The sequence below is a fragment of the Notamacropus eugenii genome, chromosome 2 (assembly GCF_028372415.1).
Source record: "Notamacropus eugenii isolate mMacEug1 chromosome 2, mMacEug1.pri_v2, whole genome shotgun sequence".
NCBI classification, from domain to species: Eukaryota; Metazoa; Chordata; class Mammalia; order Diprotodontia; family Macropodidae; genus Notamacropus; species Notamacropus eugenii.
The window spans coordinates 441579487-441601528 of NC_092873.1; the positions used below are offsets into that span (position 1 = coordinate 441579487).

The following is a 22042-nucleotide window of genomic DNA, read 5'->3' on the forward strand; positions in this document are numbered from 1 at the left end:
ATTGATAGTGCATTCTCTCTGTTTATTATTTCCAGTTTATCCTGTATATATCTTGTTTCAACACCCCATCAGAATGAGCTTCTTGAGAGGACAGATTATCTTTTGCCATTCTTTGTATACCTAGTGCTTAGCACAGTGCCTGGAACACAGTAAGTGTTCAATAAATGCTTATTGATTGACTGACTGTTGACTTTGCCCTGAGTTGATTCAAAATTGCTGTTAAGCCAGTATGTATTCATTCAAATGAGAACCAGGCACAGCACTCCACTGATCTCTTCCATTCCTGCCTCATCCTGGTGGCAACCTAGATGAAAACTTTCTTAGGACTAAGGTAGGTAAGTGTTGAGAAATGTGAATGAGAGATTTGACCCATGTCCCTGTGCCAAAATAGAGATAATATTCTCCCTCAAGAGTGATCAAGGAAAAAATTTAAAAAAAATTAAAAAGAATGACCAAAACAATTTACTTTCTTCCCACTAGGCATGAATAATAACCCTTGTTTTTATAATATTGTGAAGACTATGTTCACACCATCAGGATACATTCAATTGAGTGTAGGTGAAGCTGAATTCCTTCCTTCCCTACTTCTATCTTTTCTATGTCCTCAGATGGTAGAAAAGATATTTTGAGTTAGGGGATATTGCTCATATCTCTTAAAAGTTCTACCATATGCATATCGTGGAAGGGGATTAGCAAGGGATATCACGTTGGAATAAAAGCATGCTTTGGGGGAACCACTAGTCTCTTTTTAAGGTAAGTAAAGTCAGGTTTATTTTTCTCCATTTATTGGTAAGATTGCCCTGTGTGATATAAGAGAGTACATGAGGAACCATATTGTAACGGATAAATGTAGGTGTAAAAGTCAGGAAAAGAATGAGTTGGAGTCCTGCTTCTGACATGTTCCAGCTGTGTGGCCATGGACAGGTAACTTAAATTCTCAATGATAAGGCAATACTAAAAATATTATGGGGCATATTGTTGGTTTGAGAGTCAGAGGACCTTGGTTAAAATCACAATTTGACACTTACATGATGTTGAACAGTCATTTGACTCCTCTGGGTGATAGCTTTCTCTTAGAGGCAGGGATGCGTAGTAGAAAGAGGGCTAGATTGGAAGTCATAGGTACTGGATTCAAATCATAGCTCGTGTTGTGCAACCTTGGGGAAATTGTTTCACTTCTCTGCCCCTCAGTTTTCTTGTCAGTTAAATAAAGGTATCAAACTCAGATAGAAATGTATCACTGCTGACCACATATTGACTAGAAAACCACCAGTTCTCATGATCAATGTTGAATTATATTTTTGTTTGTTTTGTTCTGGTCACACTCAGGAGTTTAGAGGGTCACATGCAGCTGCGGGTTTGACAACTCTATACCTGGTGACTTTTAAGGTCCGTTCTTGCTTCAAATCAATGTTTTTTGTTGTTCATGTTGTGTCTGGCAGAGATACTGAAGTGACTTGCCATTTTTTTCTCCAGCTTATTTTACAGATGAGGACCTGAGGCAAATAGGGTTAAATGACTTGCCGAGAGTCACATAGTTAATGAGTATCTGAGGACAAACCTGAACTTGGAAAGATGAGTCTTTCTGACCTCAGGTTGGGTCCTCTGTCCACTGAGACACTGCTGCCCTAAATCCATGGTGCTAAATAACAGAAATTATTTATTTGCATTGGTGAAGGGAGTTTCCATACTTGTTCCTTATACTAATAAAATCATGGACCCAGATGTGCCTTCTCCTATCTAAGCCCCCAAATGAGAGAATATATTCTTCTGAAAATTTCTCTTCTTTGGAAAAGTTATCTTAAATTCAAGGCCTTTTTGTGGGGGTAGGGGGGGTGTAAACTACCCAGAATTCTAGTTAGCAACTATGGTCCCTTATATTGTTTAATTACAGACAAAATGAAAGTTGCTTGGCTAAAGCTGGATACTGAATCCAGATGTGAATACCTCTGTTATGTCTTCCACAGGCCAGCTTCTATAAGGTTATTCAAAGTTCTCTACTCACTACCTCTGGAACAAAGTAAGGAATGAGACTCTGGCCTCTGAAGTTGGAACAGCTAAGAAAGGATCAGAAAGTAGCAACAGGTACTTTCAACTTTACAACATCTAAAAAAATCCATTTTTCATTTTTGTTACCATTCTAACAGCTTATAAATACATACAACAGTTACCCCTGAGGTCAGGCATAGCCTGAGAGTTAATGACCAGCTGGGTGGAAGGCTGTTGGCTTGGCTTCAAAATCTGGCTCCCCAAGCCAGTCATTAGCTGCCAGGAAATGCCTTCCTTATTAGTCATTATTGCTAGCGGGTTTCCTAATGATAGAGTGTTAATACTGTACGAAATGCTATAACTCTAATGCTGGATTAAGAGATCACTGGATGGCTTTGCTATCCTAGCTTGAAATAGACTGTAAAGCAACATTCTCATCAAAGTAGGGGCTGGAAAAAGGAAAGCTTTATTTGCTATAGCACATTTCAAAAACTTTTCAATATTTGTACAGTATCCGGTTACATGACCAAGAGTTTGAGGAAATGAGTCAAGTATACGCTAACATTTGAACAGATTCCAAGATTTTCACTAAGGATCAGCACATTTATTGAGCCCCTTTCTCACCCCTGTGCTTATTATCGTACTAGGTGCTTTGGAGTATGAAAGATACAGAAGATTTGGTCCAGAGCTTATTCTCTATTTGGAAAAGTAAAGAAACAATAACTAGATAGTATTATGTATATAGATATTAATATGATAAAATAATAGGATCATAGATGTAGAGAGAGAAGGAATCTTCAAGGACATTTTCTCCAGTGGTGCCAGACTAAAACAGCAAGTCACTAAACCTTACATAAAGTTTTCTACTATTAACTTAGAAAACCATATGTTAACATATTCTATGTCTATTGCATTTTTATTTCTTTTGTTTCATATTTCTCAATTATATTTTATTCTAGTTCAGGGACATTCAAGAGTGTTGTGGGCTACGTTTAATATTTCTGACCTACTGTAGCCTCCTTACTTTACAATGGAGAAAATGAGACCCAAAGGGTTAAATTAATCACAGAAGTTGAAAGAGGCAAAGCCAGAAGTTTAATCCAGATCTTTTGACTATAAATTCAGTATTCTTTCGTTAATAGCACTTTCTTATCAAGTGCTTAATAAAATATAGTCAATAATAATGCATTTACTCACATCACAGTTTCTGTTGGTATTTTTGTCCTTGGGCCTCAGGAGTGGCAGGATATATTTGAATGCATATGAATGAATGTGCATTTGTGTGCATGTATGGAGTCCAGATCTGATTTCACTGTTTTGGGAGAACCCTACTGAGGAAATTCTCACAAATCAGCAACTATTCTTCAGTTTATTCCTAGAGAGTTGGCTGGATCAGTGAAAGGTTGTTACTTGTCCAGTGTCACACAGATAGTATGTGCCAGAAGAGGGATCTGAATTTGGATGAACGTGTGTGTGTGTGTGTGTGTGTGTGTGTGTGTGTGAATCACAATATAGTGGAAAGAGCTCTAGATTTAAGACCTCAATTCAAATCCCATCTCCAGCACTAAATGACTATGTTATTAAAAGGCAAGTCATTTAATTCCTTTGCTTTTTAGTCTTCCTCTATAAAATGGGCTTAAAAATACCTAAAGTCTTTTTTGCATCTAATTGGCAGATAAAGTGCTAGACCTAGAATCAAGAAGATCTGAGTTCAAGTCCAGTCTCAGAGACTTACTAGCTATGTGACCCTGGGCAGGTCAATTACCCTCTATTTACCTGTTCTTCAACTGTAAAATGGGAATAATAATACTACCCACCTCTCAGGGCTGTTGTGAGGATATGATACATTTATATTTGTAAAGTGGCTTGCAAATCTTGAAGTGCCATATTCATCGTCAACATCATTACTATCCTCCTCCTCATCTACCTCCCAGGTTTCCTGTGAGGCACAACCAAGATATTTCCATAAAGGATGTGGTTAACTTTAGAGTGCTGCATGAATATCAGTAATTATGTTATATAGAAAGGCCATGTCTAGAATAGAGACTCTTGACTCTCCATGGAGCACTTGACGATAAAGGTTGCAATCATCTCCACATGGAACCACCTCTGCCCAACAATAACTGCTATTAACAAAGTGGAGCTTGTCAGCCAAGAGAGCCTAGAGCGGCACAAAACCGTGATGTCTGCTGTATAGGGCAGAAGTAGCGCATTCTCCTAGAAACTGGCTAGTTGGAAAGACAAAAAGCAAACAAACAAAAATACACAAGCATATCAAGGATCCATTTATTGATCAATTAGTCAATACACATTTATTGAGTGGGCAGCTAGGTGGCCCAGTAGATAGAGGAATGGGCTTACGCTCAAGAAGACTTAGGTCTTCTTTAAGTTCAAATCTGACAATCAGACATTTATTAGTTGTGTAACCCTGTGCAAGCCATTTAGCCCTGTCTGCCTTGGTTTCCTCATCTTAAAACGATATGGAGAAGGAAATGGCAAACTACTCCAGTATCTTTGCCAAGAAAACCCCAGATTGGGTCAAGAAGAGTCAAACATGACTGAAATGACTCAACAATATTTATTGAGCACCTACTATGTGCCAAGTACTGGGCTAGGCATGGTGCTGGGGACATTGAAACAAAACGGAAATATTTCCTGCCCTCCAGGACCTCACATCTTTAAAGGGTATCAATCTGTATCAAATATGCATCGATATGTAGATATGCATATAACCACAAATAAGTATAATCTAATTTGGGGGCATAGAAGGCTCTAGTACCTGGGAATTATCTGGAAGGGTATAGTATTTGAGACAAGGCAAGTTAATAAGCATTTATTAAGCACCTAGATGCAAGGAACTATGCTAAGTGCTTTATAAATGTATTCCAATTTTATTCTCACAACAACCATGTAGGGTAGATGCTATTATTATCCCTATTTTAAAGTTGAGGAAACTGAGGCAAAAATTGATTAAATGACTTCTCTAGGGTCACACAGCGTCTGGTGACAGATTTGAACTCGGGTCTTTCAACATTCTATGCACTGTCCACCTATTAATCATCATAAGTATGATGGAGTGGGTAGTGGGCTAGACTTAAATTCTGTCTCAGATCCTTACCAGTTTTATAACCTTAGACAAATTGCTTAACCTTTCAAAGCTCTAGTTTGCTCATGTGCAAAACAGAGATAACGATCCTTGTGTTACCTAGCTAATTAGTTCATCGACCCAGTGTCCAGAAAGTACTTTGCCAGTCTTAAAGCTCTACATGAGTTGTTTTAGTTGTAGGCAATATCAAGATTTCTTCTAAAGATAGCCTTATGACAAAAATTTTGTCATCTTTCCTTTTTCTTGTGTGTGTGTGTGAAGATGGGTCTTCTTATCTCATGCAGGCTGGAAGTATGGCAGCCAGCAGCGCTTTGGATTGCTCCATTACTAACCTGGGTCAGTTCACCCTTGTTAGGTAGCTTGATGGGCTCTACATTTGTGGGGATTCGTTATAATGGTGCCTACTTTAGTTCAGGAACATGAAGGACTTAGCCCACTGCAGCTCAGAACTCTCAAACATAAGTGATCCACTCACCTCAGCAATTCAAGCTGCAGGAATTTTAGACATGTCTCACCACTTCAGCCTTCAGGCAGTTCTCCAGGTAATTTAAACAAAAAAGCGCATTACAAAATTTCTCTTTATTGCCAACTTTGGAGAACCGCATATAATTTTTAAAGTAGTACTTTGATTTAAAGCCTAATGTCTTCCAGTATGCTGGATAACAGCTAGCCTTAGAATCGGGAAGACCTGGGTACAAGGCCCATCTTTGAAACATGTGGGCTGCGTGATTTGGGGCTATTTAGTTTTATCTGTAAATGACTCCGTCTGCTTGGGAGGTCTTTAAATGACAGAGAAGGCTCCATGCTGAATGGGTTGAAGAAGCTCTTCCCAGGGAGCTTTCTACTCTGATGAAATCATATGGCTAATCAAACAAACAAAACCAAGTACTTAAATGTTAGACTACTTTTTACATGTATTCATAGAATTCTTTTGCTACATTTCGAAGCAACTCATAATTCTAAAATACTTGTTTTTTTCACATAGAAGACCTGACCTCATTAAAGTCATTTTAGTTTGCTTACGTAAAGCTAACTTAATTTCTGAATGTGTACAACAGTGAGAAACAGGGATAGATGGCATTTGTGATGTTATACCCTTTTCTCCATACAATTTAGACTAATTTTCCCCCTTAACACATTTCAAGGACATTGAGACATTCTTGAGACTTAGGTTGGCACAAGGGACAAAAGAGGCATGAGCACAAAACAACCAAAAGAAGCCCTTGAAGTTTGACTGGTGTATCAAGAAGTGATAGCATTCAGGCAATGAAGCTTGGCATAGTTCAGTCAACTCAAGGGATTCTCAGTGCCTACCCTTGTTAATTATCCTTCTGTTAAATTTAAGTACCTTTCCTTTTTTCTAACTATTGAAACAACTAAATGTGCCTCATGGACTGTTCTAACATTAAACCTAAGCCCCTGTGGATTGATGTAAGTCAGGTTATAGCCAAAATGGCACAGAAAACTGAATAGAAATAATCCAAAATTTCAGTTTAGTTTATATCTTCAATAACTTGCCACATTGTTTAAGAGTAGTCAGTAGTTTAATTTGAATGGAATAAGTTGGAGAACATCTAGATGAAATCAATCAGAATAGTGAAAGGCTTTGAGTCCAAGAAATATGAGGACCAACTGAAACAGGGAATGTTTAGTAAGAGAAGACTGGAAACAAGGGAGGTATGAATGATAATAGTCTTCTAGTATTTGAAGAGATGACATGTAAAAGGAGGAGCAGAATTGTACTTTTTGTCCCTGGAGGCTAGAGTTGAGAACAGTAGGTAGAATCTGCAGAGGAGAAATTGGGGAGGGCAGGCTATTAAAATAAACAGTTTCTGAAGATCTAGAACTCTAATTGGTTATGGGGTACCGCTCAATGAAGATCCTTAAGGATAAGATGGATGACCACTTGTCAGATATGTTGAAGGATAAGACTTGGACTAGATGGTTACAGAGGTTCCTTCCAACTCTGAAATTCTGAGTATCAACTGCTTCAATGGCAGGAGTCTACAGAAAGGTCAGGAAAGAGAAGCAAGAAGTCTAAATAGAATCAATTCTTGAATAATTGTGATCTGGCTGTAAATGTCTGCATGCACCACACTGGCTCGTGTTAAACTATTTTACTTAATAGCTAAAATGACATTAAACCTTTCTTCAGTCTCAATTCAATTTGATAAGAATTACTCATCTACTATATGTCAGGTGATCTGAGTACTTTAGGAGTACTGGGTCCTAAGGATACAAAGGAAAATAAAACAAACTAAAAAAACAATCTGGCTTGTAGGGTTCTTATGTTCTACTGAGGGGGACACATATACAGAGAAGTAAATATATGTCTACAAAGCAATTTGGGGATGGCAGGGAAAGTGTTAAGAATTAGTAGGATTAAGAAGGGTCTTAGGTAGGAGGTGACAGCTCAGTTGACTTGAATAGAGCTATGAGATTTAAGAATTGTAGGTAAAGAGGGATAGCACTCCAGGTATAGAGGGAACAGCCTATTCAAAGACACACAGAAGAGATAAAATGTTGTTTACAGAAAACATCACCAAGGTCAATTTGGTTTGAATGTAAAGTGTATGAGGGGGATTATAGTTTATTGTTGGGCTAGTGAAAGAAACACATTAGAAGGTGATAAAATAAGCAGATCTGAGTTTTAGCAAAAGCCAAATGCCCTCTCAAAAAATGTTCATATCTATCACCTGAATGTTAGTCATTACCATGCTTTACACTTGTATAAATAAAAGGAATGGATGAGATTCATAAGAGGCATGAAATTGGATTTTGTTTTCTTAGTTCAAGTTTAAAAATCAACTAAGTAGCATTCTTTTACAGTATTGATATTAGTGGATGGGCCTACAACCTGTCATATAAGTTTTTATTTCATTTGGAATTCTGCAGGCTCTTGATTAGACACGAAACATCTAAATATCTAATAATGAGCTGTTATAACAAACTTTCTCTGTTTCTCTCCAGATCATTTGATGATGAACTTTTAAAAGTGAATTTCTGCAGCCAATTAAGGGTGTTTTCTCCTCTTGATTCAGGCTACAGTGTCCTAATAATACCTCAAGGGGAAGTACTTCACAGCATGCCTTGACTAGTGTGATTGCTTTTAATAAACTTCTTAAAACAGTAATGCAGCCAACACTCAATTATCTGTAGTAATGGGAGACAGAAGCAGCCTGAGTAGTTGAGCTCTAAAGACAATCCTTCAGCCTTAATGTGGTATATAGTTTAAACTTCCTCCCTCACCTTTTGTCATAGATGCTTAGAAAGCAAACTAGGGCTCCACTGAATTTCATGCTTCCTTACATTGACCACTATCTGAAAGGTATCCTATTTAAGAGACTTCATAAGTACAACAGCAGGAGCACCAAGGATTAACTATTGGCTTTGGATAATCTACAAGTAGCACCATCAGTTCCAAATCATTGAGACTTTAAGTTTCTACTTTGACTGGAAAATTGACCACAAGTATGGTCTAGAAATAGCCATAAGTTAACTTATTTTGGACCCAGATCTGTGGGATTTGAAATCTTTTGTGCCTATTCAAAAGGGCAAACTAGATCAAGTTGGCTTCATTTAAAGCTAAAAGTGACTTAAAAGTCACTTTTAAAGGAGATATCATATCTGTAACAATGGGGATTTTTTTCTTTTCTACTTCTAGAAGAAAGAACATAAAATCAGAGAAGAGAGTCTAAATTCCTATGCCACCATCCTAATATAGGTTCTTATTATTGTTATGGGTGAACGAGTGATAGATTTAAGGTTAGATAGGATCTGAGCAGCATTGAGTCAATCCCCAGATTTTATAAGAAGAAACTGAGGCTCAGATGCAGTTAAGTAATTTGTCACAAAGCTGGAGACAAGACTTGAACTGAAATCTTCCTGCCGTCAAGACCAAAGATCTATCAACTGTATCCCTAAAGATCTCACTGGTATGAGGATCCCCTTTATTTTTTTTTTTTATCCTGACTCAGTCTCATTCATATCCTTCAAAGAATATTTTGTCAATGTTCTGGAGTTTTCTGCCTGATTCTTTTAATATTTTACAGATTCCATTATCCCTCAAATTCTCCATATGTAACTGGTTCCCATCTTTTATAGTCAAATGTGTCTTTGATGTCTTTTAGCATCATTTCTAATTTGCAAGTCATCATCATTGATTTTTTAAAAATTATTTTTATAATCTTAGGTACATGAAAAGACAAATTTTAAAATTCATTTAAAAATTTTAAGTTTCAAATTTTCTCTCTTCTTCCCTAATATGCTCCTTCTCTAAGATAGTAAACAACTTGATATAGGTTGTACTTGTGCAACGTCATTGATCTTACTTAGGCCCAACAAACATGTCTTCATTGACCTTTGGGCCAATAGCTGTCTTCAAATATTTGAAGGGTGGAAGTTCTTCATCTTGGAGAATCTATTCAGCACTGGACCTTGGAAGAGCCCTAAGGCCCTGTGACCCCTCTGTCCAATTGGATTACTTTTCCTAGAAGCTTCTTTTAAAGGTGGACCAGGCGAAACATCTCTTCATTTCTCACCAGGTTGCCAGCCAGATTTCTCCTATATTCTCTACTCCACAATTAGGAGAGAATAATTAATCCCTAATTAAAATATAAGCTCCTTGAAGGCAGGGACTCTTTTTTTTTTTTTTTTTTTTGCTTACATTTGTATTCTGAAATATTGACACAGGCTCTGACACATAGTAGGTGCTTAATAAATGTTCATTGACTGGCCAAAGAGGGATTCAGTTTGTTCTGTCTGGCCACAGAGAGCATAAAGAACCAAGAGCAATGGACGGAAGATGTACAGAGAGGAAAATTTAGGTCTGATGTCAGCCTTCCCACTCTCAAGTGACGTGACCCAGTCATAGAGTAGAATTACTTAGCACTGAGAAAGAGGGATTTAGGAGCATGGAGAAGACGCTTAGAATGAATTTAAGTGCTACATGTATTTTCCAATTATGACCTAGACCAATCTTCTCCTGTTCAGTTCTGAGTTCAAGAATCATAGATGTCAGGCTAGAAGGAAATACAGAACTTATCCAACCCTCTCATTTTACAGATGAGGAAACTGAGGTCCTAGAAATTTAAGTGACTTACCTAAGGTCATGCAGACATTAAGCAACACAGGTAGATTTGATCTCCATCTTCTGACTTCTAGTCCCAGCAAACTGAGTCATTCAAAAATAAAATTGCCTCAGGAGAGAGTGGATTCCCCATCACTAGAAGCCTTGAAGTAGATCCTGGAGACCAGTTTTCAGTGATCCTCAGATAGGCCTCAGAAAAGGCACTAAGTGACCTTCTAACTCTTGGATTTTATGATTTGTCCAAGGTTACACAGCTAGTAAGTGACAGAGACAGAAGTGAGATCTAACTAGGCTCTTTGGACACTAATCCTGTGCCTATTTCCACTAGCAAGCTACCTAAACAAATAAAAATCCTTGTTATTGGGAGAACAGTTATAAATTTTTTTTTAAAAAAGCTGATCACAAACAGAAACTTGATTTTTTGCTCAATTCTTCCACTTATACCCTTAAAAAAAATTCTGTCTTTTTCAAACTATACTTGAATAATTAGGTTAATCTGAATACTCAGACAAGATCCCTTTCTCCAAGGTCTTGTGTAACGACATTTCCCCTACTTATTTTTGTTCTGTGGTTTCTATAACACCAAGCATTCTGCAAAAAAAAAAAAAAAATATCGAAATATTAATAAAGTTCCAGAATCCTAGAAACTTAGTCCCCCTTAGGTGGATTGGGGGAGGGGGTGGAGAAAGCAGAAACAAGGATACAAATGAGATGATGAACCTCGCATTAGAACTTGCTGTCAGCACTAAGACAAAAATTCCTTCATCCTTGGCTTCTCTTCCTTTTTCTTTCCATGTTTAAAAGGTCAATTCACACTCTTATCTGTAAACTTCTCATGAAACACTAATCTTGTTAGATAATAAAATTTGTGTTTTGCACATGACAGAAAACATTCTTGGAACATTCATTTCAATGAGCTAACGCTGCCGCATTGGGAATTAAGCAGAATCCCCCTCAAAATAGTAACCACTTGGGGACCCTGATGCTATTACAAATAACACCCCCTCAAAAAAAAAAAAACAAACAAACTTATTTTCTTGACTGAGGCTGCTGCCAACTTTCTTTCAACCCCATGGCTATCAAAGCTTGACCAGCGAAGCCTCAACCAGCCCTTCCTGCTGCCTTATATTCTGACCATTCATTAAGACTAATGATCCCCAGCTGCTTGGGCCTAGTTTCTCCATCTCTCCCCCCTTCCCTTTTAACTTTTTTCTCTCCTGAACTCCCATGCTTACAGATTTCTTGGTAAGATGAAGGGACATTTAAAGGAGTGTTTTAAGCTTTGAAAAGTTAGAGCATATCCCATTAAGTTGCAGTTATCATCTGCACATGCTTATGATTCCCCATTTCCAAAGATAACCTATACTTCCTGTAAGATTGGAGTACTTTGAGAATGTACATGAACATGCATAGGGAAACAGCAAAAATGAGTGATGACTTTCTTTTCCAAATAAAAGAAGCTGGAATGTCATGGTAATGCTTGGGTTTCACAGGGGTATTAACTACAGGCAACACATGGCATGTTTATAATTTTCACTTGAACTGTTTTATTAGGAAAAGAGTATAGCTCAGCAAGCCTTCCCTAGCAGAGTTCACAATCATTATAATTTTCACTGTGTCATTCCTTACAGATGGCTATAGTTCCTAATCCATTATAGCATATCAGCTTAAAAAATATGTAGATTCTCATTCCCACTTCCCTCTCCTCTCTACGTTTAAGTATAACATCCTCAGGGCAGATTTAAATTGATAAAACCAGTGATATGATTGAATTGACTCTCCTGGCTTATTCAGAAGGAATTTGTTGCTAAGTAGTTTCAGTTCTGTCTGTCAGTTCATTTGGGGTTTTCTTGGCAAAGATATTTGAGTAGATATTTGCCATCTCCTCCTCCAGCTCATTTTACAGATGGGGAAACTGAGGTGGACAGGGTTAAGTGACTTCCCAGAATCACACAGTTTGTAAGTGTCTGAGGCCAGATCTGAACATAGAAAGATGAAGCTTCTTGACCCCAGACCTGACAGTCTATGCACTGTCACCTAGATGCTCCATATTAATATTTAATGGTAATATAAAAATCTAGAACAAAGGCAGTATAGCAACTAGGTAGTATAGTGGATAAACTGCCAAGCCTGGAGTCAGGAAAACTCATCTTCCTAGGTTCAAATGTTGCCCCAGACACTTACTAGCTGTGTGACCTTGGGCAAGTTACTTAATCCTGTTTGCCTCAGTTTCTTCATCTGTAAGATGATCTGAAGAAAGAGATGGCGAACCACTACAGTAAGAAAACCCCAAATGGGTCACACAGAGTCAGACCCAACTGACACAACTGAATAGCAGCAGCATCCGTTGTAGAAGAGATGTGGACCTATTTTTTTCCAAAGATTTTGCCACACTAGGAATTGACTACCTAGTAAAATTATAGGGTCACACCAGATAGATAGATAGATAGATAGATAGATAGATAGATAGATAGATAGATAGATAGATAGATAGATAGATGGGTGGATAAAAATCAGAACAAAATTCTAAAGGAGAGAAAAAACAGAAATGATAGTATAGATTTCTTATTCATTAAATGTTCATTGAAAGACCTTACTAGTTTTGACTATTCCACTTTTTAATTCAGTACCAAAGAAATGTTACTTAATAAATCTTTGCTCAAACAAGCTGGCAAATTCAGATAAAAGAAGAGCAGACATGTGTATGTATGTATTCGTGAGTGTATGGGTACATGTTGCAGGAGGAGTGGGCTAGACTAGTGATGGCAACGTAAGTTAATATTGCACGTTTTCTCTAAGCTGCAGTCTTAGAATAGAGAACTTCTCTTCCAAAGCCCATTCCTGCCCACCCCATCCCCCCAAAGTACTCTATCTGCACCCTCGGGGCCCTTCAGCTGCAGAGGCCCCAGGGTGGTAGCTCCACCTATGACAGCATTGTAATGAATTACTAGAAGGCAGAACAAGATTGAATGCTTCACCACAGCTCTGAGCTGAAGTCTTTTCATAAAAGGCCTGAAATCAATTACCTCTTAGACCATTTAACTAGCAATGTGAGACCTGCAGAAAATGTGTCTGGCAAACAAGCCTTTTAACTGGGGGGATGGGGTGGAGGCTCTGATCTCACTCAACATTTGTAAGCCTAAAAAAAAACCCACCATTTAAAAAAAAAAGTAGAAAATGAGAAATCAATGAAACATAAGCAAGGGAAACTTAGGATGTCTGAACATAATCTGTAATCAATCCAGAAAAGGCAGAGGTGAAATCACATTTGAAAACTCACGACTGGTTTATGTTAAGACTGGGTCACAAATGGCACAGATGACAGTGAGCAGAGCTTGAGGCAGCTGTTGCAAAATTACAGTTTTCTACTGTGTGGATTTCTTTTCTTTCTCCATCCCTCTACCTAGCTTTCCTTCTCTACTACTCTCCTTCCTTCTATTCCTCAGTCTTTCCATGCAATGCAACAAAGGTTGAATTTTGCCACTGAGTGCAAGAGCCTGTGGAGGTACTTACTGGTAGAGAGGAAAGAACATTAACCAAAAGGAGAGGACAGTAGGAAGGTGACAGAAGCAGGAGATCCCTTAGAGGAGCTTCTTGTCTGAACCAGTCCTCTACTCATGTCTACCAGTGGCAAGAACATCGTTTAGGGCTTCAGAGCATACTGATCTATTTAGAGGTGTTTAGTTGTGTCTGGCTCTTCATGAACCCATTTTGGGTTTTTTTGGTAAAGACACACTGGACTGGTTTGCATTTTCTTCTCCAGCTCATTTGATAGATGAGGAAACTGAGGCAAACAGTATCAAGTGACTTGCCCATAGTCACACAGCTAGTAAGTATCTGTGGCAGTTGCAGTTATAAATGCTAGGGACCCCAAAATACTGACACACCGGGTCCTGTCCAAATGAATTCAATCCAAGCCTTCTTTCAGCCAAAGAAAAAAAACAAAGTTTATTAAAGATCCACCATATTGGCCACATTCTTAAGAAATCTCTCTATTAAGGAATCTGAGCATCTTCCTGGAAACAGCATGGGTCTTGTATACAGAAAGATTATAAAACACATCTGGGGGTGGTCTAGGAGTCTGGGAGGGGAAATATAGGGATGGCCTTAAGGCTAAGGAGGGTCTTGATGGGACTGGGGTGACTAGAAATCAGAACAAAGCGAGTGGGATTTTGATGAGATCAAGGGTGGGAAGCAGCTGGAGGCAGTCTGGAGGTAACAGACAAGGCAGGGCTAGGCTAGGTTAAGGTTAACAGAGATTTGGGCCTAGCAGTAATGGAAGGCTTATAGCCTCAAGGGAATGCCAGATCAAGTAGAAGTCTCAATGAGAGTTCAAGGGGATTTCCAGAGCCTATACTCCATCAAAGCCAGGTTTGAATTCATGAAGATGAGTCTTCTTGACTTCAAGCTGGGCACTCTATCAACTGTGCCACCTAGCTGTGTACTGATCTAAGAAAATTGCTAACTACTTATTTATGGAAGACATGTTGAACTTCAGCACTTTTATGTATTTATTTTCTCTATTCTGTCTTTTCCTTTTTTGGAGAATGATGTACAAGGTGGAAGCCAACTTCTTTTTTGTATTAATCCATACTCCATTCAGATGCCAAAATGGTTTTCCAAAATTGTAGATCTGTCCATGTCACCACTACTCAATAAACTCTGGTGGTCCTCTGAAGGAAATATAAAGTCCTTTGTTTGGCATTTAAAGCTCTTTACAATTTGACTTCTTCCTACTTTTCCAATCTTCTTGCTTTCTGTTTACCTCTGGGCACAGTACAATTCAATCATACTATGGCTTACTTGTGGTTTCTGGCACACAGAAGTACATCTCCCATTTCCATGCCTTTGAATTGTTTGTTCTTCAGGCCTAGAACTCCCTCCCAAACTGGAACCCTTAGGATCTCTGATTTCCTCTAAGTCTGAGTACAAATTGCAAATAAAGTGACAAGAATGTCTCTACCTTTGACCCAGAGAGTCTACTACTAGATATTTGCCCAAAGGAAGTTCATTGTTGAATAGAAAATCCCTATATATACCAAAATACCTATAGGAGCCCTTTCTTATGGTAGCCAAGAACTGAAAACAATGTAGATGTTCATTGATAAAGGAATGACTAAACAATTTGTGGTACATGAATATTACTAAGCGTTGAGAGATGATGATATGATGAATACAGCAAAGCATGAAAAACGCAAGAAAAATAATGAATGAAGTCAGCAGGCTAGAAGACAATATGCATGATGGCTACGGGTACAGAAAGGGAAACAAAATGGAGACATCAACCATAAAACAATCAAAGTGATTGTGGCAAAATAGGAAAGGATAAGTGTGGCTGCAGAAAAGAAATATGAGAAGGTATCTCCTACACACACAGACACACACAAACACACACACACACACACACACACACACACACACACGTGCGCCTGTGCCCAAAGGTGGCCTATATTGCCTATGTTTTCAGAAATTTTGATGTTTTGATCAGTATAGCTGTTTTCTTTTTCTCCTCTTCTTTTTCCTTTCATTAGTTTTCCTTTAAACAGTATTTTTTGTTGTTATTCTATAGGATGACTATCTGAGAGGTCACAGGGAAAGGGAAACTGGAAGAAATTGTGATGATGTTAAAAAAAAAAAAAAAGAATTTTTTTTTTTAAAGGCAAAAATAGTGCATTGCCGTCACCTCCTCCAGGAGGCCTTTCCCAGTTCCCACCACCACCACCTCAGACACTAGCAGCATTTCTATGAAGGTTTTCTTACATCTGCTCTGTATGAGTCATGTATTCTCTGACACATCAGTTGTCTCCTCTGTTAGAATGTAAGTTTCTTGAGGTCGGAGATTATTTTTACTTTGTTTTTTTGAATGTCCAGAGCGTAGCATGGTATCTGGCATACAGTAAACACTTAATAAATGTTTCTTCTTTGATTGATTCATCTTATTTCAGCTTCCCAACAATGTGGCTTACAAGATAGATATTACACTTATTGACATATAATAAATAATTAATAAATGTTTGTTCACTGACTGAATAGTCAAAGTATTGCCTGTGATGGACATGGATGTGGGTTCAATTGTCTGCTCTGTTATTAACTGGTTACAAATCCTTGGACAAGCCATTTTTTTATCACTTTGGCCTTTGGATGCCTGATCTGTAAGATGTAGCAGTTGGATAAGGTGGTCTCTGAGATTCCCATCTCTGTAAATCTCTATTTTTGATGGATACTATTGATGGAATCCTAATAAAATTGTCCCTAGCCCCAATATTCTAACTTCCTCATAGGCGCCATTGAATAGCAGGCCCACTGCCCCTACCTAGCCACCTCCCAGAACTATCCTAATTTCTTCCTATATGCCTCACTGCTCACTAGAACAACAGGTCTATCCATGAACTCATATTTCTTACAGACCAGCAGGCATAACCATGTGATGGGATCCTAGTCACTGCCTCTAGCTAGCCTCTGCCCCCAGACCCATTCCTCATATTTCCCACAGAAACAGCAGGTTTGTCTATGCACTCAATCACAACCAAATCTATCTAGTCTCAGACAGGACTACAATAGCCAGCCAATCAGAAAGCAGCACCACCAGGATGCCCAAGCAGGATGTGGACCCCAAAACAATAGAAGGGACTTTCCCTAAGTAGGCACCTGGATAGTAATAGTAAAGAACTGTCCTAGACTCAACTTATAACATAGAGAGGCTTATTATAATATCATTATCATACATACATACCCCCTCAAATGGGTTTTTCTGTATGCATTATGGGTAATCACATGCACAGTTTCACTGAGGCTGGGACCCCTCTTCTTTTACCTAATCCCTTAAAAAAGCCCTCCTGTCCTTTTAATATTCATAATTTCTGTTATATAATTACATCTTTACCCTGTAAAAATCCATCTTGCTTTCTCTGAAGTTGCTGGTTCCTTTTGAAACTTAGCCCACTTCATGAGAGGCATCCATTTCAATAAATGCCTGTACTGAGATGAAAGGTGGTCTGACTCTGAATTACTTGAGAAGGTTTCACCACAACCCATCGTGAAACTGCAACAGTTTTTGGCATCCTTGGGTGGGCAGAGCCTAAACTCCAATGTTATATCCTTTTCTTAAACGTATGAGAATTTAGACAAGGGCATTCAGACACCACAGATAATGAATCAGAAGCATCTATAAACTGAGAGGTATTAGATGAAATAAGCTCTTAGTTGTCATCCTCTTCTTAATCTATGAGCCATCTAATTCAGTTCCTTTATGTTATAGATAACAGAATGGCAGGTCCGCTGAGGTTAAGTGACTTAATCAAAGTTTTATTTAATAAGCATCAGTAGCTGGATGTGAATGTAGGTTTTTTGACTACAGAGTTAGTTATTTCATCATTCTATATTGTTGTCTTTAAAAATTATTTCAAACATTCATGATGAAAAAGCCAGAAATGTGTAGAAAATTTGAAATAGGTAGTAAGAGAAACTTAGAAAGAGACATGTATATACATATATATGTATATATACATATATGTGTGTGTATGTATGTATGCATGCATGTGTGTGTATTTGTTTAATTTAAAGGGAATATGTGGAGATGAAATCTTTACACAGGGGTTAAGAAACAAGTGTTTGAGCACCCCAACATACATGGGAGGGGGGGTGCTGTTATGACAGGTTCTTAGATCTGCATTAATGAAAGGAAAGGCAACTTTTGAAGGGTTAACAATCACTTTAATCATTCACATGTATCATTCCTTTAACCAAACACATGTATCATTCACCTTGTTCAGGGAGTCAGCACCCTGAACTTCAAAGAAAATACAAAAAAATCAAAAAGACAACAGACATGGCCTCCTCTGCCTGAACTCAACAGACAAGTCCAAGTGTCTGACCATAGTTACCAGAGAGGAAAGCATTGACATATGGGTTTTCAAAGCCTACTGGCCTCCTTAAAGCAGCTTCCCAGAGTCCTCATCAGGCACTCAAACCTTCTTACAAAAAGTCCCAAAGTAAAACCTTACCCTCAGAGTATTTATACCTTTTTTAGAGTCAGAGGACATAACCCTCTGACCTAGTGACTCAATCATGGGAAAAAATCCAAAAGGTACTTGGGACCCTTCTACAAAACAACTACCCTAATCAAGCTTCCCACAATGATCAGGCCCATTAATGGGTGGGAAAGATCCTTCTTAATCTCATTATTCACTTTTAGTAAAACAAAAACAGCAAAACCGATCCTAATTTGATTGCCCTTACAATGTCTTATCAGAATTCAAATAGCTTTAAGAGGTAGAGAACAGGCTAAAATGGTTTATAATCTGAGAATGAATTTGTTCTATTTTAATGCTCTTCAGAGAAGTTGAAAATGAGATAAGCAGGGTACTTTACTGGGGAAGAAAAGAGGAAGTAGTGGATGGATTTTATTGTAAAATAAAAGTTCATAAAATGAAGAGCAAATAGTCATGGAAAGGAGAACAGTGAGAGTGAGTCTCACTTTAGTCTGAACCAGATAGAGAAAAGTTGAGAATTAAACTGTCTTTCTATCATTCTCTTTTTTTCTTATGTATTTCTCTTTAACACTCCTCTCTCTCTCTCTCTCTCTCTCTCTCTCTCTCTCTCTCTCTCTCTCTCTCTCTCTCTCTCTCTCTCTCTCTTTTTCTCTGTCTCTGTTTCTTATGCACATTTCAATATAGAAATACATTAAACTCAAATGTAAAATAAGATGGGGAGAAACAAGAGAGGAGGTGAAGGGAGGGTTTTAAAAGGGAGATCAGAATACTAAAGAAATAGTCACAGGAAAAATAAATGAGAAAGTTGGAGGAAAGAACATGTAAAACGAGCTAAGAGGGAAAAAAGAAAGAATAAATATCAATGGGGGTAAGGGAAACAGGAGAGTTGCAACAGAAAAGATTTCATTTATAAGATTACAAGTATCAAGCAAATTCCATCTTTTCTAACACTTTCTTCTTATTTGTAAAGGACAAATAGAGGAAAAAGGACAAGAGGTCAAGATGCAGAGAAATAGAAAATTAGCAGTCATACTTGTGACTGGATTGAAATCACCTATAAAATTAAAGAGGGTAACAACAGATTTTTAGAAAGTAAAATCTGGCAATATATTGTTTATAAGAAATACTTGTGAAGCAAAAACAAGAAATATCTAACATTTATATAGAATCTATTCTGTGTCAAGCAATGTACAAAATATTTTATAATTATTATCTCATTTAATCCTCACAACAGCCCTGGGAGAAAGGTGTTATTATTAATCCTGTTTTGTAGATGAGGAAACTGATGCAAACAGAGGTTAAGTGACTTGTTCAGGGTTACAGATAGTAAGTGTTTGAAGATAAATAAAATATTCGAGATTGTATTTTATGTGATTTACTCAGGAACTTGTTTATTAGTAGATTGAGTCAATATAATAAAAGAGACAAAACTGCCCTAATTGATTTACTTATCCAGTGCTGTACCAATTAAATTCCCAAAGGAATATTTTATAGAGCTCGAAAAAAAGTAAATTGATGTAGAGGAACAAAAGTTCAAAACTATCAAGGGTAATAATAAAAAAATGTGGGAAGGAAGGTGTCTATAAATACCAGATCTCAAATTCTACTACAAAGCAGCAATCATTAACACAATTTGGAGAGGAAGGGAGGGAGGGAGGGAGGAAGGGAGAGAGAGAGAGAGACAGAGACAGAGACAGAGACAGAGACAGAGAGACAGAGAGAGAGAACAGATTAGGTACACAACATTCAAAAATAAATAAATGGCAATATTGTGTTCCCAAACTACTGGGAAAATTAAATAGCATTTTGGCAGAAGTTATATTCAGAACAATATCTCATACTACATACCAAGACAAATTCTAAATGGATACCTAAACTAGATAAAAGGTGATAACTGAAATTGGAAGAATAAAGAAAAATTATCTTTTGGATCTAATACAAAGAAGAGTGCATGAATAAACAAATAATAGAAGGGATAACATATAACAAAATGGATAATTTTGATTATTTAAAATTTAAAATGCTTTTGCCTTAACAAATCTTCCATAATAAAGACTAAAGGGAAATCAGGAAAATCCTCTTCAATAGTTGTCTCTGATAAAGGTCTAATATCCAATATCTATATTTAAGAAATTGATTCACATTTATGTGATTAAGAGCCATTCCCCAAGTGATAAATAATTAAAAGATATGAATATATAATTTTCAAAGCAAGAAATCCAAGCTCTTAAACACATGAAAAAAATGGACTAAATCTCTAATAAGTAGAAAAATAAAAATGAAAGCAATTTATGCCTACCAGATTAGCAAAACTGACAAAAAATGAAAATGTCAAATGCTGGAGGAGCTGCGGGAAAACAGGTACATTGGTGTATTACCAGCAGAATTATGAGTTGGTCCAGCAGTTCTGGAAAAAATTGGAACTATGCACTCAAACTCACTAAATTGTGAATGCCACTACTACTATACTATTACTCCCACTCCTACTCCTACTACTAAGCCTCTACCACAATGAAATTAAGGAAAGAGGAAAAGGACCTATATGTATAAAGATAGTTATATCAGTTCTTTTCCTAGTAGCCAAAAATTGGAAACCATAGTAGTATCCTCCTATTGGAGAATGGCTAAACAAATTATGGAATACAGATATGATAGAATATTATTATTACACAAGAAATGATGAAATGGACAGTTTCAGAAAAAAGCTTGGAAGATTGCTGTGAACTAATGGCTTTCAAGAGAGCAGAATGAGGAGAACAATTTATATAACAATAACATTATAGAGAAAAATAACTTTGAAAGAATTTAAAACTTTCATCAACTCAACAATAAACTATATTTCCAAGAAGAATGGAGATTAAACATGCCATTCATCTCCTAATGTGGGGATTTATTTTGCCCACTATGTATTGAGGGTTTTATCATTTTAATTTTTTTTAATTTGCTCAGTGTGGGAGTGTGATCAGAGGGATAAATAAATAAGAGAAAAACAAAAGATAATTAAACTGATACAATATATTTATTTCAATATAATTTATTGTTTCGTAGTAGCATTGCTTTGAAAGAAAACTCAGGCACTGAACCACAATGCCAAAGAGAGGTATGTTGAAAAAAACAAGTAGGACTATGTCAATAGATATATATGTGTGTGTGTGTGTATATATATATATGTATGTGTGTGTATATATACACACATATATGTGTGGATATATATAACACTAACATATACTTATATGTGTGTATATTATATATAATATACATATAGAATAATGTGTTATATACACACACATGCACATACATATATACATTCACTGCCTTAATGCAGTAGAATTGCTATTGCTACTACTGCTATTAGAAATATATGGATCAAAGTGGAGTCAAGATGGTAGAGTAGTAGGAAGATGTGTAGTTCAGCTCTGTGCCCACTCTCCCCAATCCCTACACAAACTTCCTCCACAAAATTCAAGAAAACTGAATCTTCGTCAAGAAATTCCAAGAAAAAAAATCATTTTTCCAGCCCAGATCAAGATAGGGAGATAAACAGAAGGGTCTACAGACATTGAGGGCAGGGTCTTATCAGGACCAATCTGGGTACCAGGGCAGGAAGCAGTGGGACAAAAAGAAGTCCCTGAATTAGTGGAGGATGAAGGAGCCATCTGGCAGCTAGGTGACTGATTACTCAGTTCCAGATTATAAATCCAGGGCAGACTGAGGAGGGGGCCTGCCCCTAAGAGCGGCTGTGGTCATGGGCCCTCTCCAAATAATTACTGAGGAAAGAATGAGTACATCTCTGATGCCAGGAGCAGAGAAGAGACTCAAATTCTAGGCTCCAGCTTAGTCTGAAGCCTGCAACTGAATTACAGTGGT

The 22042-nt window shown here is 37.4% G+C and overlaps 1 long non-coding RNA gene across 1 annotated transcript in view; it reads left to right on the forward strand.

Moving 5' to 3' along the window:
- The first annotated feature begins 247 nt into the window (after positions 1 to 247).
- The window catches only part of LOC140524154 (uncharacterized), a 73710-nt gene continuing 51915 nt past the window's right edge, over positions 248 to 22042 (forward strand). The window contains exons 1-2 of the long non-coding RNA XR_011973583.1: positions 248 to 331; positions 1968 to 2085. This is a non-coding gene — a long non-coding RNA (uncharacterized lncRNA). The remainder of the gene's footprint in view (positions 332 to 1967; positions 2086 to 22042) is intronic.